The following is a 16,192-nucleotide window of genomic DNA, read 5'->3' as shown; positions in this document are numbered from 1 at the left end:
GTATGAAAAGAGCTCACATTTGGGGTTTTTTGTTAATGTAATTTTTTTAACTTCCAGTTTGAGCACACAGGATTCCTGCAATTTCTGCTGGCACAGCCTTAGCTTCATCTTTCAGACTGGAAGCCTCATGGGGCAGGGACCATGGTTTTAATTATGTACAGCTCCCAGCTGAGCAAAACCATCAGTCCCCATTAAGTGAATAAATAATTACTTCAGTGAAACACAACTCACTCCTGGCTCAAACCCATTACTGAAGTGTTCAGAGGTCGTGGTGTATTTGTAAGCATAACTTAAATAAGATATGCAGGTTGGACAGCCCATCAGCAAAATGTTAAATTAGCCTCCAAATATATTTTGGTGGCAGATTCTTCAATTTATCAGTAACACACATCCATTGTTGTCTGCCACTGCACTGTGTCCCTGGACTCCACACAGGGATGTCCCAAGAAATTCTTCAAAACTGGGGAGAAGAGCCAGATTAAGCTCCTGGTATCTTATAGGACAGGTTTGGGTCAGTGCTCCTCAGCCAAAATGAAATGTAGGATGAACCCTTCATCAGCAAGGGCTCAGGTGCCACACAAAGATGTGCAGGTTTAGCACCCAGGTTGGCCAGGTGCTGGGGAGAGGATTCCATGCCTATTTCCCATCACAGCCCTGTGATTGTGCAGAGATTTTAAAAGAGAATCACCAGCAAAAGTTAATTGGGTTGTGTCTGTCACCTCCCCTTTTTATGCCAGTCACTAATTTAGAGAAGAACAAGATCTAGGTGGAAAGAGGATAATTAAGATGGGAAGATACTCCACAATTCTCAGGAGAAAAATACAGGTGGCAGATTGGAACACAGGATTTCCTCTTGCTTCACTTTGTGCCCTGCAGCTCCTGAAGGGTGTTTATCCATGGGTTATTTGGGATCAGACCTTGGAGCAACAGACAAACTGCCCTGCTCCCACCAGGACTTGTGCCCTATGGACCAAAGGTTTTTTCTCCTCTCTCCCAGACAGCTCTAGAGAACAATTGATACGCTGCCATGGTGTTGGAGGCTCACCCCAGCAGGGTCCCAGATCATCATCTTCCATGGTCATGGTGTCTCCTGCCATGGCTCAGCCTCCCCTTTGCTGGCAGCATCTTCCCATCAGGTACAAGAGCTGCCAGCCCCATTCTCCAGCCACTGGAGGATAAAAAACCAAGATATTCTCTATTTTATATTGCTCTGAAGCATTTGAGCAGCTGTGGCAGGTCACCTTCAACTGAAGCCTCCCTGCCCAGCCCCACTGGACCTCGCTCCAGGTGTTTCTGGGCTGCTCTGCCACCTCAATCACACTTTCAGGGTTTTATCACCTGGGTTTCCCCAGGAGTGGCTGCTGCCTTTGTGAGCTGCTGTCAGTGCTCAGGACTGCTGACCAAACAGAGCAGTCCCCAGCTGTCCTCAGGCACTGCTGGCCACACCTTGTTCCCCACCTGCCCCATCACTGGGGCAGCTCCTCAGCTCCTGTGTCTCCCTGGCACTCACCAGACTGCTGACACCAAGCTTTAGAGACAGCTATCACCTCATGGATATTTTATCCAGGAGGTGATGTGGAATATCCTCTTCATACCCTCCAGAGCCACGTGCTGTGTGTTAGGCACAGGATGGTTCAAAGGAAAAGGATAAAAATCACAAATGTTTGAACACACAGCAGGCAGACACCAGAGAAGCATTGGACCCACACAGTTAGGAATCTTTTTGGGTAAAAGGGCTGAGATTATTGCAGGAAGTCAGAGAACAATGCTTGACTATTTAAGGACAACTGGTGTTTCCTTTCTGAACATCAGCACTATTTATTTGTTTTGGGGTCCAGCCAGATCCCATCTGATGTCTGCTCTCCAGTTAAGGTGGAAAAGTATTTCCAGGGGCTTGCTCAATGTTACCAAAACAGAACTGGCCTGTATCTCTGTTCATGTTCAATGGCACCTTGGAAACCACCTGTGATTGCCACAAGATGTTATGGATACCAGAAATACAAATTAATTCAAAAAGCTGTAGAATTCTTGAAAAATGGTCCAGTGAGGCTGATTAAAATTAAACATCACAGGTCACCAGCAGTTGGGAAGATGCTGGCTGACCACTTTTGCATTGTCCTAATGCTCTTTCCAAGCCACCCAGCACAGGAGGTGCTGGATATTGAGAAAGAGAGGCTATAAATGAGCTTCTGCAATGACCCAGTGTGATACCTTGCCTGTGCAAGAGGTGCATTTTCCAGCCCCACCTTTTCCTGAGCAGGGCTGCAAAGACCTTCCCTGCCAGCCCCACCACTCATTTCTGATTTTCTCTATCACAATGTCAGATTTCAAAGCAACATCCAGAGTTAATCCCACACTGGCTTCAAAGGTTTTATTACCAGTATAGTCTAAAAGGAATATTTACAACTTGAGGAAGAGAATGTGGACCTGTTCTGCTTCCAAACATGATGTCTTTCAGTCTGTGAGTGTTGAGCTGTAGCATCTCTGCTGTGGAAGATTTCAACTGACCTCTAATTCTTCCTCTCCATCTTGTAGCCTTCTGTATTAACCAGCACCACAACTAGGAGGTCCTTGAAGAGCTTTCTAGTGCCTGCTTTTGAGGATGACATCTTTTCAGGTGGGAAATGTGGCATAGGATGACATGAAATAGAAATGTTGCCTCTTAAAGCCTGCTGAAGGCAGTTGCTTTCCAAGTTCCTTATCTGACCATGGAGGAATTTTCCATCCAGTCTTCACATCCTACTGAGCAGGAGGGCTCTTCCCTGCTCCTCAGTGAGGCAGTGGACACTGTGCTACAGATACTGTGTTATCTAAACTAGGCTGAGACCCCTGGTTTCCATACCCAGCACTGACACGTCTCCAAAGAAAAGGACAATAAATTAATGGAAATAAAACCCCCCCAGCTGTCAGATCCCTATGGTTTCCTCACAGGTTGGCATCACCACTGCCTTGGGGGATAATGAGCACAGCCAGCCAAGCACTTGAATTTCCACACTCTGCTGTGGTCAGGGCACTAGATGGGAAGGGGAATCTCATTCCTGTGTTCACAAGTTGAGTCTGCTCCTCGTGTATTTTTGAATAATTCTGTGAATCCCCTCTGACTAAGGAATGAGGAATAATTTCACACCAGCTGCACAGCATTTCTTATGCTTTATCTCTAACCTCACCTGACATGCAAAAACTTTCCATCAGCCCATCATAAAAGCAGAGCAGAAAGCCTGGTGAAGAGTCACAGGGCAGCACTGAGGGTTAACTCCACAGACTTCAGTGATTCACAGGAAAGGACAGGGCGAGCTGGGCTTGCATCAACAGTTAAAGGTTATTTCCAAATATTAACCATGGCCGCAGAAATCACAATTTCTTTGCCAGTCACAGCAATGTGAAAACATCAAAGCTTTTTTCTGCAAATCCAATTCCAGTAGAACAAACTATTTAACCCTTTCCATTAAGCAGAAACCAAGGAGCCACAGCAATTAGGCTAGAAAAGGGGAAAGGAGCGGGTGAAGCCAAAATAGCAGCAGCACATTTGGCCAGCCCTGCAGAAAGGACACAAAACTGGCTGGATTCCAGTGTCTGGTTGCTTTGCAGCTCCAGGGCAGGTCTGGCTGTACAATCTTTACATAGAAATCAGAGTCACCCACTCCTCCCTCCTGCTCTCCTTACAGCAGACAGCGGTAGCGGGGGGAGTCCGTGGGCCAGATAAAGTTGCCTTGGTGCTTATTCCATTAGAGGAAAGGAGATTTTCTCCAGGTTTTTAATTAGAAAAAAATCCCAGCCTGGACCCAAACACACGTCTCCTGCCCGTGTGTTAAATGGCTTAATTTCCCTTCCCTTCTACTGCCCTGCAACTGCTTCTATTCCTTATGCCACTGCTGATGACAGAGTTTGCTCCAGGCCCTCAGAAATGAAGTGCAAAAAAAGGTATTAAAAATACAGGCCACTTCTCTGGCTGGCTGAGGGCTGGTTTTTAGCACAAGTGGGGGGAGAAGGGGGTGTTTCTTTCTTCTGCCTAAATAATGAAAGGACTCCACAGGGCAGCCTGGAGCACCCGGCACTGCTTCCCCCAGACAGCTCCTGCAACCCCCAGTCTGGGAAAATTGTTGGTTTTGGCTTCATTTCCAGCTGGCCTGATCTGGGAACAGGTATCCCACAGCTTGCAGCGCTCTGATGCTGATTTACAAGTGCCCCAGTTAGAAAATCAGAAGTCCTGAAGCAATACTAGCATTTATTTACAGCAAACTTTCCCTCTTAGTCACCCATTAGCAACTGCAAGCTGTTAATGAGTGTCTTGCTACTGTTCCATACTGCTTTGTGGTCAGAGCTCATAAATTCACTTTGAGTTCACAATCTCATTAGGTTTCTTTCCTTATTCCTCTTAATTTCTGGTCTCCTGGGCAGGATTTTGTTCTGAAGACCGGTCCTGATTTGATACAGTAACCTCACTGAGGACACAGTTACATTTAAAAATGACATTTTGTTCACGCTGCTCATTAAAGTGCTTCGAGTATTGCAGATGATCTAGAGGCTCACAGCCCTTAAAAGTCTTTGTGTTTATGTAAAGATCATTTTGTGTCTCTGAGGAGAACCTTCCCTCTGATGCCCCTCTTCATGCAAGGAAACACGAAAATGACAGACTGTCCTGTGGCACCAACCTCAGCCTGCTCCAGGGCAGGTGTAGCTCCTGTGTTATTCAATACCCTGTCCCTGAGCAGGGCTGGTGCCCTCACACAGACCTGTCCCTTCTCTGTGTCCCCATCACCCCCTGGGCAGCCCTGTGCTGCTGGGGGATTGCTGGAGCTCCCCAGGATGCCCAGGAGCCAGCAGCCCTGGCACCACGGGCTGTGTCCAGCTCACCCCACAGCACCCACCCTGTGCTTTCTGGCCTTGCTCAAAGTGCCTTTACACCCTGAAAACAAAGTCAGGCAGTGCTGACTTAACCAAAACCTTGAAGAGCCCTAATTCTACTGAAAGCCTGAAAAACAAAAGAGGAGAAGTAGAAAAGCCCACTGTTAGGGACCCTCAGTCTCTTTATAGGAGGAATCTGAGCTGCCTTAATTCTCTCCAGCTGAGCTGGGGACTGAAACCCATCTTCACCCAGAAACCAGAAACCCCTCTGCACCTCACTGCTCAGGGGGACACTCTGGGCTTAAGGTGATGTGGAGCTCGTGGGGATCCTGCCTGCCTGATGTTTCTGCAGCTCTGCTGAATTACTGAGTGAAAGTTAGAATTGTTTGGGTTTTTTTCCTTTGTTCCTATTGTTTTAGTGAGCTGTGGTCACATTCCTGGGGCAGTGTCTGCTTTTCAGATTGGTAGACTGTAGGTTAAGCTTTCAATTGATTTATGGCTTGTTTTTCTAGGGTGGTTAGCTAGCTAGCAGAAGAGAGCAAAAGGATCCACACAACATAGATTATCTTGTTTTTAAGATCTTTCCAAGGGTTTTGGCTCAAGGGCTAATGGAAGGCCCCTCTTCCATGTGGGAAAAACATGAAGTGGGAAGAAAAGTGTACTTGTACTCTTTGGGAGTTGAGAATTGGGGTTTGGAGGCATTTTAAATTATTTTGTGCAAACTTCAGATGTCCTTATACACTGGGTAGCTTACAGGCTGGTGTGTATTCTCACAACAGCCCCAAGAAATAGGAAATACTGATTCCATGTTACACTCAGAGAACTGAGGCACAGGAGGAGATGTGTCAGGGTTGCTGATGGGAAATGCAGAGCACTGAGCTGCCTGAGGTGGAGCATCCTGCAGCAGAGCCATGAGTGTCTGCTGTCCCCCCTCCAGGTGCCACTGCAGCTCCCTCTCTGACCTTGGCTAAACCCAGAAACCAGAGCTCCCTAGCCCTGACCAAACCAGAGCTTTGGGCCTGTCCTGGGAAAGGCTGGATCTGCTAAGGAGCAACAGGCCCTCTCTTTTCTGTTTTCCTATGGGACAGCCCATAGAAATAGGCTATATTACATATATATCTATATATAGCCTATAGAAATAGACTATAGAAATTCTGTGGTTTGGGTAGGTACCTTCTGGTAGATCCTGAGCAGCTTTGGGGTAATCTACCTCCTCGAGTCAGAGCTGTGTTCAGGAGCATTAAACCAAAGCTGAACACAGTAGATGGCTGCTGAGAAGCACAGTGCCAGAAGTGATCCTGCCCCAGCTCTGCTCTGCTACCAGATGTGAGAACAAACAGCAGAGCAGGAGCACACCTGTGGCACAGCAATTGTTGGCCTCCACGTCTGGTGGCAGCCCAGCCATGCTGGGCCCTTGAGGCTGCCCTAAAAAGGGCTCAGGGATTCCCTTATTGCCTCTGCAGGCAGCTTCACACTGGAGCTGAGCACCTCCACAAGTGAGACCACTGCTGGTGCTACCCACATTGCTGCAGATGGAGTGGTGTGGAGCACCCTGACCTGGTGGGGATGCAGGCTGTGCAAAGCCTGTGGGATGCCTGAAGCAAACCCTCACTCTCAATAACCTCATTTTTTTCTTTAAGAAACGATGCAATCGTGCCAGTGCATAACCTTACCTTTTGTAGACCTGTGGGATATAATTATAATATTACTGCCAATAATTATCACTACCAAAGACCCTACTTCATTCCTCAGTGTTAGATGAGGTCCAACAGATCTTGGGGAAAGTGAATGTATTTAACTGGGAAATAAAAAAATGGAAGGGAGAAGAAAAAAGATAAGATTCTATCACATGGGTCTTCTTAGCTTTTGATTTCCCTCCCTCAAACGCTTCCAAAACAGCAGGAATACGACTTGGCTGTAGGTCTGCATTATGCAATAGTGATTTCTTTGTTTCCTCTCACTTTAAGGTTTAGCAACAGGGAAGAAAAAACCCTCACATATAGAAACGGGGGAGGGGAGGTGTTAGGAGGATGCTGGATCCCTCGAGCTATTAATGGTGAATTGCATAACCACTGCCGAGGGGTTGCTAGGTTTTACCACGTCCCTGCTCCGTGTTAAATATTAACAGAGCTTGTCCTTTCGGCGCTGTCGCTGCTGCCGAGCCCGATCCCATCTGGCCGGGTTTCCATGGAGCTGCTCGCGCCCCTTGTCTCCATCACAATGAAAGCTCCGCGCTTGGCTGAGCCCACCCCCGAATGAGGCGTGTGCGCACGGGCACAGCAGCTTTCCTGTGCTCCTTTGGTGCCTCGTGGATCTGCAGGGGTGTTGTGTTTTCCCGTAACACCAGCCAGGTTCGGAGGCGATGCCTGTTTTGTCTGTCCTGGTAGATCTGCAGAGCCACGGGGTGCTTTAACCCTCCTGGTGCCAGCCCTGGCACAGCCACCTGCGCACTGGGCTCTGCTCAGTGCTTGAAAGGGCAAGCTGGGATGGGACAAGGGGGGATGGTTTTACCCTGAAAAAAAAGCTCAGGCAGACATTTTTTGTGATGAAAGTGGTGAAACACTGACATAGGTTGCCTAGAGAGGTCATGGATGACCCATCCTGGAAACAGTCGAGGTCAGGTTGGACAGAGGTCTGAGCAAACTGCTCGATTGGAAGGTGTCCCTGTTTGTTGCAGGGGGTTGGACTAGATGGCCTTTAAACAACCTTTCCAGCCTAAACCATTTTGTGGTTCTCCCCTGCTGTTCCTCCTCCTCATCTATCTTCCTTCTGTCTCCTGGTTTAAATTAGACTGCAAAATCTTCTGGAATAAGATGCAAAAAATAAATGCAGTATCTCCTAAACCGTGGGTTTGCCTTCTTTTCCCCCAGTAACATAACTCTCATCAAAACCTTTCTGATTTACATTTAAAGCATTTTAATGGAGCTAATGGTGCAGATTTTCAACACATTGGCTTCCTGGGACCAGTTTAGGGCCATGCTGAGACCAGTTTTCATCCATGCTGGCTGCTGAGAGGCTTTGCTTGCTGTTGGTCTGTGGAGCAGGGCGGTGCTGGATGCTAGAGATCTGCAATTCAATGTGCATGTGAGCTCAAACAGGTTTTTTTGTTATGTCTCTAATTAGGCTAAGTAGGGTGTTGGATTCAAGTGTTAATTAGAAATGACCACCCTAAAATACATTGGGATATTTAGGGCTGTGTGCTGTTTGCATATTTGGGTGCCAGCTCCTGCTCACCTTGGTGTGAGTAATGTGATGAGTCCACCCACTTTTTAACCTGTCACATTACAGATACACCATGCCTAAGAAAATGAGTTTCTAGCTATGGGAATAAGCACACATGAGGCATGGAATTGTCCATGGCAGTGAGAGGAAGGAACTGGCAGTCAGGATTGGTCCAGCCCTCTAAAAAGTGATGTGAGTACTGAAAGGGGGGGGGTCCCTGAGAATCTGCTGGAAAAAAAACAACCATTAGTGGAAAAAACAACAATTAGTGGAAAAAAAGAACAACCTCTGGCTTCCTAAAGCTACCCTGCAGGGTGTACCTGAGGGCAAGGCAGTGTCCTTGTGGCTGTGGCTTGGCAGCACTGGGGTGGGTTTGGTCAGTGCTATGTGGTGTGGCCCAGGCACTCTGTCACCACTTGAGGGGGGTGGGAGGGCAACCCAGGTGAGCAGCCAAGGTGCAGGTCTGAGCTGAGGAAAACTGCTTTTAAATGTTGCATTAATTAGCTGGTGCTGAACTCCAAGCTCTCCATGCTGGGCAAGGACTGTTGGGTTTCAGACTGTGTCAGCTCCCACACGTTCCAGGTGCCAGGCTGGGCCAGCATTAACTGAATCCTTCCCGTGTCTGGCTGTTCTCATGCACCTCAGGGACAAAGTCACCCTGGCCCCGTGTCAGCTCTGTGGTGTGGCACAGCCTGTGCCCACAGCTGGGCTCTGCAGCCAGCTGGGCTCACATCCCTTTCCTCACCCCATGGAATCCCCTCTGGAGAGCTGCAGCACCTCACACTGCACAGGAGAGTGCTGGAGCAAAGCTCAGCTGTGATATCTGAATGGGGAGCTGGGGCTGGGGCTGTGGAGGGTGCCCAGAGCAGGATGTGGCCAATGCCAGTGCCCTGGGCAGGAGCTCTCCCTGCTGAAGCCACAGGGCTGTCCCTCCCAGCACAAGAGCTGCTCCATGGAGACCCACATGTGCAGACAAACACATGCCAGCTCAGCACTTTTGGAGACTGTTAAAAGATTCTTTTCAAGTACAGGGCTCAGCACACACTGTCCTTTTATTTCCTTTTTTAATTTTTTTTCTTTTCCCCCAGTCCCTTGGGAATAATTAAACACATCCATGCAGGCAGGAAGGCCAGGCTGGCTGCTGGCCTGGCAGACAGGGGGGCTCAGAGCCCTAAAGATGTGTCCCTGCTGTGGCTCTCTCCTGCACAACCCCAGTGCTGCACAGGAACTCATCCACATGGAAAAAAAACCTTGAAAAACACAGCCTCACTAAATTTTCATTAAATATTCATAAACGTTTGGGCTACACTGGGTTGTGTGAAGCCCAGACTGGAACACAAACAGGCTGCACCTTGCCTGAAATCTCAAAGCAAAGGGGTTTTTGTAAAGCTGGTGTAAACCCAAGCTGGACTAGGTCCAATATTTGCTTGGCTCCAGTTCAGATTCATTCCTGAATTCGAACTGATGAACTTCCAGCCCTCAGGTACATTTATGGAGGATGAACATGGACACATCTATGGTTTAACAGAGCCATAATTTCTCCCTGAATGCTTTATTGTTTGAAAATCATAAATAAGGTGAAGTGAAAAGGACAAGCCCCTTTAATCTATGAGTGGTGTGCTAAATGACAGTGCTAAATCTCTGCTGGCTCCATGGCAGGTAGAGCTGATTTGCACTCCCAAAATGGCAGTGATTTTATCCCACAACCCACACTGAAGGTGTGGAGATTACATTTTTGAGGGGGAAAAAAATCAACCCTAGTCTGGACCAGGCTTGGATGGGAACAGTCAGCAAAGGCTGTTTGCAAAGAACCTGGGTGTGTTCTGTTATCCTGGTGAAGGAAATGCCCACCCTGCACTGGCCCTGAACTTTGTCAGGCTCCTTCCTTCTCTCCTCCTCCTCCACATTTCTTATCACTCCTGATCTATTTATTGCTCTGGTTTGAATGCTTTTATAGCCTGCTAGACGAGGCTGTCTCAAGGCCAGCGTGTTCAGGTGTGCCAGAGAAAGCTCTGCCCCAGCAGCGTGCAAACAACCCCACTCCCCTCCAACATTCAAGGACTGCAAGTTATTTTCATAGAATCTCAGAATGGTTTGGATGATGGATCATTATTCCAACCCCCTGCCACGGGCAGGGACACCTCCCTCTAGCCCAGGCTGCTCCAAGCCCCATCCAGCCCAGCCTTGGACACTTCAGGGATCCAGGGGCAGCCAGAGCAGCTCTGGGCACCCTGTGCCAGGGGCTCCCCACCCTCACAGCAGGTGTTTTCATGAGCATTACACAGCAGTGTGTGATCTTTAAAACCCAGATGTTTACACGAGATGCTCACGGTGCTGCCAGTGCTTTAGACCAGCCCCCTTTTGTGTCCCCAACCACAGGGTGTCCCCTGGGCTGGGGGACACCCCGTGGTGTGGGGCTGCTCTTTCAACCTGTGTTTCAGCCATGGTCAGGATGGAATGAGAAAATCAATAAATGCTTGCAGGTTGAAGCATAAATATCCCTTCTGTTTGGGGCATTAATATTTATCATTTGGTGGAGAGCAGACCTTGCACACAGCATTTTAGTGTGTTTTATTTGCAGAGCACCCTGGGGTGGTTTCACACAAAAGTTGCTGTATTGAATTTTCTGGTGATGTGGTATTAATTTGTACAAACTGCAAATTGATGCTGACCTGGTCTCTGATGGGCACAAGCTCTCAAATTTTAATTCATATAAAACCTGCCCCCCCCCCCTCTCAGCAATGAGAGATTCAGTGCTGGGGAAAGCAGGGGGACCCTCTGGGAACTGTCAGTCAAAAACCAAAATTCTGGAAAGGTTTTTCCCCTCTGTCCATCTCTTAATGGCTCTAGCTGAGATGTTTCAGCTGAAGAAAACTCCACCCCTGCAGCTTCTGCTTTGAAAAAATGGAAAAGTCTAACTCAATCTCCTTAAAAAAGAGGGATTAATGCTTTTCAGAAAGAATTTCTGTTCTCCTTTCAGTCCCAGTGGAGTTTTCTGTTAGGCAATCAATAAGTAATGACCAGGAAAAGACTTTAAAGTCCCTTGTTGCTGTCATATTACCAGACTGTGCATCCCAACCTCAAATCGAGTGAGCTGAGAAACTGAAAAAAAGAGAAGAATGAGGAAAAATCTGAGGAGGATGCTCATGGACTCACCTTCCATCATATTCCCTGCCAGGGGGCTGCTGGGGTGATGCATTTTTGGGGTGGAGCACCACAGTGGCTCTGTTAGAAGCCCCAGTCCCCAGGGTGGCCCTGTGGTCCCTCCTGCCGTGGGACCCCATGGCCACGAGGTGTCCAGCCCAGAGGGACCCAACAACAGCACTTCAGCATCCAGACAAAAACATCCTTTAAAGGGATGGATGTTTAGTGGAAATAATAAATTTGGGGTTCTTCCTTAATCCTTGTGAGTCTTTTTTTTTTTTTTTTTCATGAATGTGAGAGCTGGAGAAATCTTCTTAGAATGAAATTGGGGTTTTATTGGAAAAGGTTCTGGTGTCCTGGGAGAGAGATGAAATTGATGTGTTATTGGAAATGTGGGATTCAGCACATGGCTGCATACCTGGCTGTTCTGCCAGGGCTGAGGGGGTCTGGGCTCAAAGGAAAGGGCTGGGAGAAAGGAAACCCAAAAGGCAGGCTTCTAGAAGTGGCCAAGTGCATGCTCTTCCTTGCAGAGCTGAAAACACAGGAGTCCAAGTCACTCCAGGAGTCACAGTATTTTTAATTTTTTCCCCAAAGTTTTAGAAAACTCAGACTAAGCTGTATTTTCCTCCACAAATCTCCTCCCAAAATTTTTTGGCTTTCTCTTCCCAGACACTTTGTAAAACCATCTCAGATTCTCGCCTGGAGTTGGCGTCACAGAAATTTATTTCCAGTTCATCGCTGGCCAACAAGGGTGACAAAGTGTGTTTCATGAGGAGGAAAACCCACTTTGTGGTTGTTGAGGGCCAGAGCTGGAGACAGATCCTATCACACAGAAATAGTATTTGCAGCTGTTTGCACATGACATTATTTCCTGGGCACCTGGCTTGTACTTACAATTAAGAACTTGTAAATCTGAGGAAATCTTAAATTAAGGTACCAAAATGTGCCTGCAAACATTTGTGCCTGCCATTTTTCAATTGTAATAATGGGAGTCCTGTTAAAGTGAGGATGAAAAATTGGTCCTGTGTCAATAACCTGTATGAGTGATGTTAGAGAAAACTGGCAAGTCATCAAAAGACCCTGTTCTCCATTTAATTCTCTTCCTAGCTCATTATGGATTATCACGTTTTGTCTAGTTAGTGGCATGATTATGGAAATAGAAAAACTATTTCTCTCTGCTTCTTATCTAAAAGATGAATGAGGCACGTATAATTGGCTTAAGTTATCATTTAGCAGTGAGCTCTCCTGATGCAGGGCTTTTATTTTGTCCTCAGCCTGAAGTCCTGAGACACACTGAATGGCTGCTGTGTTCCTCTGGTTGTTTTCTGTCCCCAGTGCCCAGCCCAAAGCAATGCTGCTGTTAAGGGCTGAGGTACTTTTGTTCCCAGAAAAATCACTTGTAAATAACTCAGCAGGTGGAGATGATCACCAGGGCATAAATCACCAGCACTGAAACAACAACCTGAGCATATCCAGGGAGCCTCAGCTGCCCTCATCTGGGACCCAGTGCTCATCCTAAACCTGCCTGAGCTGGAGCTGCTCCTCTGGTTTGTGGGATCCCAGAAATGGGATTTGTGCTCCAGGCAACACGGGCTCCCACCTCCTGGAAAAGAATGGGGGATTTTGACAACATTTTTCTTTTTAATAATAAGAGAGAATAAAAATGGCAAGAAAAGGGGAGGTGCCATCACCTGGAAGGGTTTTGTCCCCCGCCACGTTAGGCTCTGAAGTGTTGGAGGTGCTCTTAAAGAAGCTCTTTCCATTGGGATGCTGGGCCCTGGTTACAGCTGTGGGAGCTCATGGGGACCACTCAGTTTGCACACATTTGGGCCCCCAATAGCCAGGGTTTGGTGCTTAAAAGCATCTGCCAGAAAGTCCATCAGTCATGAAGATCATTGCTGCTGTCATTGCATTTCCTGAGGCCTCAGGGGACACTGGCCAATGATGTTAATTGGAGACTATAAAACATTAGGAAAAGCCAAAGCAATTTTGAAAAAGACCTTTTTACCTTCCTGTGATCTCCTCTATCTTTACTCAAAGAGAAAATATTGTCTGAGGAATGAAGGGGAAATTTGTTCATCTTGACTTTCATAGTGGAGAAAAAGAGCAGTGGGAAGGAGAGAGGATGCTTTCTGTCTGGCTTACAGTATTGGAGCTTAGATCTTCTCTAAATATTTTATCCAAAGCCTATTTTTAATAATGCCAAAATAATAATTGCTGAAAATCCTCTTCTTTTTTTTTTTTTACATGCAAAACATCATTGGCAAAAATTTTTTCGCAGCTTCCCTTGGCAGTCAGTGGGAGCAGCAGAATTTGATGGACCCTGACGATACTGGGGGACAAAGGCAGCTTTAGAGAACAGAAAACTATCTGGGCAACAACTCCCTCAGCCCAAATTGCCTCTGTTGTGTTCCTCTGTTGCCTGACAATATGCTCTCAAGAAAACACAAAATGCTGTTCTCTTTGTGGAAAATTCTTGCAAGGTTTTTTTTTTTCCTTTTCGCATGTGTTTACTGAAATAAGGGGGAAAAAAAAAAAGCCAAAAAGGAAGCAGAAAAAAAGCCCAGAAAAATTATAGAACTTTTCTCTCCAAATTACCTCTGTTGTAAAAAATGTCACAGAAGACTTCACATTCCAAAAATACCAGCCAGCTCCATGAGCTGTGAGTGAATGTAGACCCAAGTGAGATGAGGATCAGGCCTAATTTGCTCATAATTATGTTAAACCCATATAAAATAATTTTCCATTTTTCTGGAACCAACCCCCAAACTGTACTTTTAATATCCAGGAATACGCCAGTGAACAATCCATTATATTGTCCTCCCACAGTTATTATTTTCCAGAGTGACAGGGAGATGACAGGAGTCTGTGGCTCCAGGTTGTGAATGAGCAGCAGGAACAGATGGGTTTGTGAGAAGCAGCAATCCTGCTAAAAATGCCACAAACAGGAACCCCCAGCTAACGTGCCCTGAAAATATAGAGCAGTGGAACTGTCCCCAAGCAGAGGATGTCACAGGGCTTTCCAGGAGGCATCAATATCTGTGCAATAAGGAAATGGAGCTGCAGATGCTAACACACTTATTGCACTTCTTAAAAAATACAGGGACAGCTTCAATTATCCCACCATCATGTACTAAATAAGGTGGATTAATTAAGGATTTAGATAGCAGGAGGAGTTTTCAATGGCATTTATGTATCTCATGGAGTTCACCCTTCTTTTGGGTAATGGGAAGCTTCTGGTTGTGAAGATGTAGATAATAAGGATTTATAGCATCATAATGTGCAGTGGTTTTCATAAGGGGAACTATGAAAACATGGCAACATGACAGCAAATATTTCAATTATTTAGTTGCTTACTGGCATGCCAGGATGGGGCTGTTCCTGGTGCTTCACCCTCATCTCAGCCTTTTGCTTTCTCTCTTTGCCTTTGTTTCCCAGCAGCTCTGGTGTTTCTGCTTCCAGGTGTGCACAGCCCCTCCTTGCCAAGCAGCTACCTTGAAAAAACCAAGAGGAGAAAAGTCATATAAGGGTCTCTTTGCCACTCCCAATTTTTCCAGCAATTTTACAGGACCACAGGTGGGCTTCACATGTCACTCCATGTGAGGGGTCCAGGGTTCTGCTGGTTGGAGCTGCAGTGGAAATGAGAATAACCAAGAAATTGATGCTCTTAGGGTGAATTTTCACAAAGGGTTTTTCCCATAGTCCTGGTGGGGTCTTTGAAGGAGATCTGAGCAGAAAGGGCAGGTACAAAACCAATGAGATGCTGGAGGAAACCCTAATGAATCAACAGTTGAGTTCTTCACCTCCTTTCTAACCAACCAAAGTCAAAAGAAGTTTCTCCATCTTTTTCCATCTTTCTCTGTCTCATGGGCAATTTCACAAGCAGTTTGACATCTCATAATTTGAGCTCTGTATTGTCCTTGTTCATTGTGATTTTTCCTTTATTATTTCTCTCTGCTGTGTCAGTTTTCTGGACCCTCAAGCATAAAAGTAAGACCCTGCTGCAGTCAGCTCTTGACCCAGGATGAGCTGTGCCACCCCTCACCCCTCAGTGCCAGGCCAGCCTGCCAGACCATGGAAACTCTCTTGGCAATGCCATCACCCCATCTGGGTGACACAATTAACACAAACCCTGACAACTGGGCTCAAATGAAATCTGTGTGCTGCAATGTGCAAGCATGACTCAGGCACTCCCTGGAGTCTGGCTGTGTCCCAGAGACATTTTCCTCCCTGGCTTTAGTTGACACATCCAGGCTGATACATTCTGTTTATATTTTTGACAGGTTGTGGTGTAAAGAAGGTTATGATTTCCTCACTGGGGGAGGACCCAGGCTCGAGAGAGCCTGGCTGACCTTTTAACTGGGTTCTGATATTTCTTCTGCCTCTTCCCACACCGACCCCTTCTCCTGCCACTGTGGGACAAGTGCTGGAACACTGATCCTGGATCCTGCATCCCCCTACCCCTTCTTCACACATGGCTGTCAAAGGCATGATGGGGGCTTGAATGCCCAGCCCGTTCACATGGAGCCTGCACACCCTGCAGCTCCAGATCCATATATTTATATATTTATAAATTAATACCACATCCTGTGCAGTGCTAGTGCACGTTGCTGGTGCACATGGGTGCATTTTTCCTTTGGGGAAGGACATGCTGGGAAAATGGCAAGGTTGGACCATGATCCCCTGGCACTGGGCACTGCGTGGAGTGGGGAGGGGGAGGGAGGGGATCAGGGCACCCAGAGGCAGAGAGCAATGACTGGGCTAGGAGCAGTTATCCTGTTAAATGAGAGTTTTGCTTTTTCCCTCAGTGAGAGCTGAATTATATCCTTCAGCAGGCGCAGAGTTCGATTGCTGCTTTTGAGAAATGTAGCTGGAATAAATACTGGATGTGTCCCAGATGAGGTTTTCCCCTCACTATATTCTCTAATTTCCTTCCTACAGGAGGAATACTTGTATTTGCTGCTTTCCCTCCTTATGCATT

General features: G+C 46.9%; 1 long non-coding RNA gene across 1 annotated transcript; it reads right to left on the bottom strand.

Moving 5' to 3' along the window:
• Window positions 1-7,737: 7,737 nt before the first annotated feature.
• On the bottom strand, window positions 7,738-14,700 carry LOC132331488 (uncharacterized). The gene is made up of 2 exons (XR_009487606.1): window positions 14,569-14,700; window positions 7,738-7,911 (listed from the first exon to the last, which is right to left on the bottom strand). It is a non-coding gene; the product is annotated as an uncharacterized LOC132331488 (long non-coding RNA).
• Window positions 14,701-16,192: the final 1,492 nt, after the last annotated feature.

This window comes from Haemorhous mexicanus, chromosome 10, assembly GCF_027477595.1.
Source record: "Haemorhous mexicanus isolate bHaeMex1 chromosome 10, bHaeMex1.pri, whole genome shotgun sequence".
NCBI classification, from domain to species: domain Eukaryota; kingdom Metazoa; phylum Chordata; class Aves; order Passeriformes; family Fringillidae; genus Haemorhous; species Haemorhous mexicanus.
Note: the sequence above shows the minus strand (reverse complement) of the source record. Positions and strands in the feature narration are given on the sequence as shown.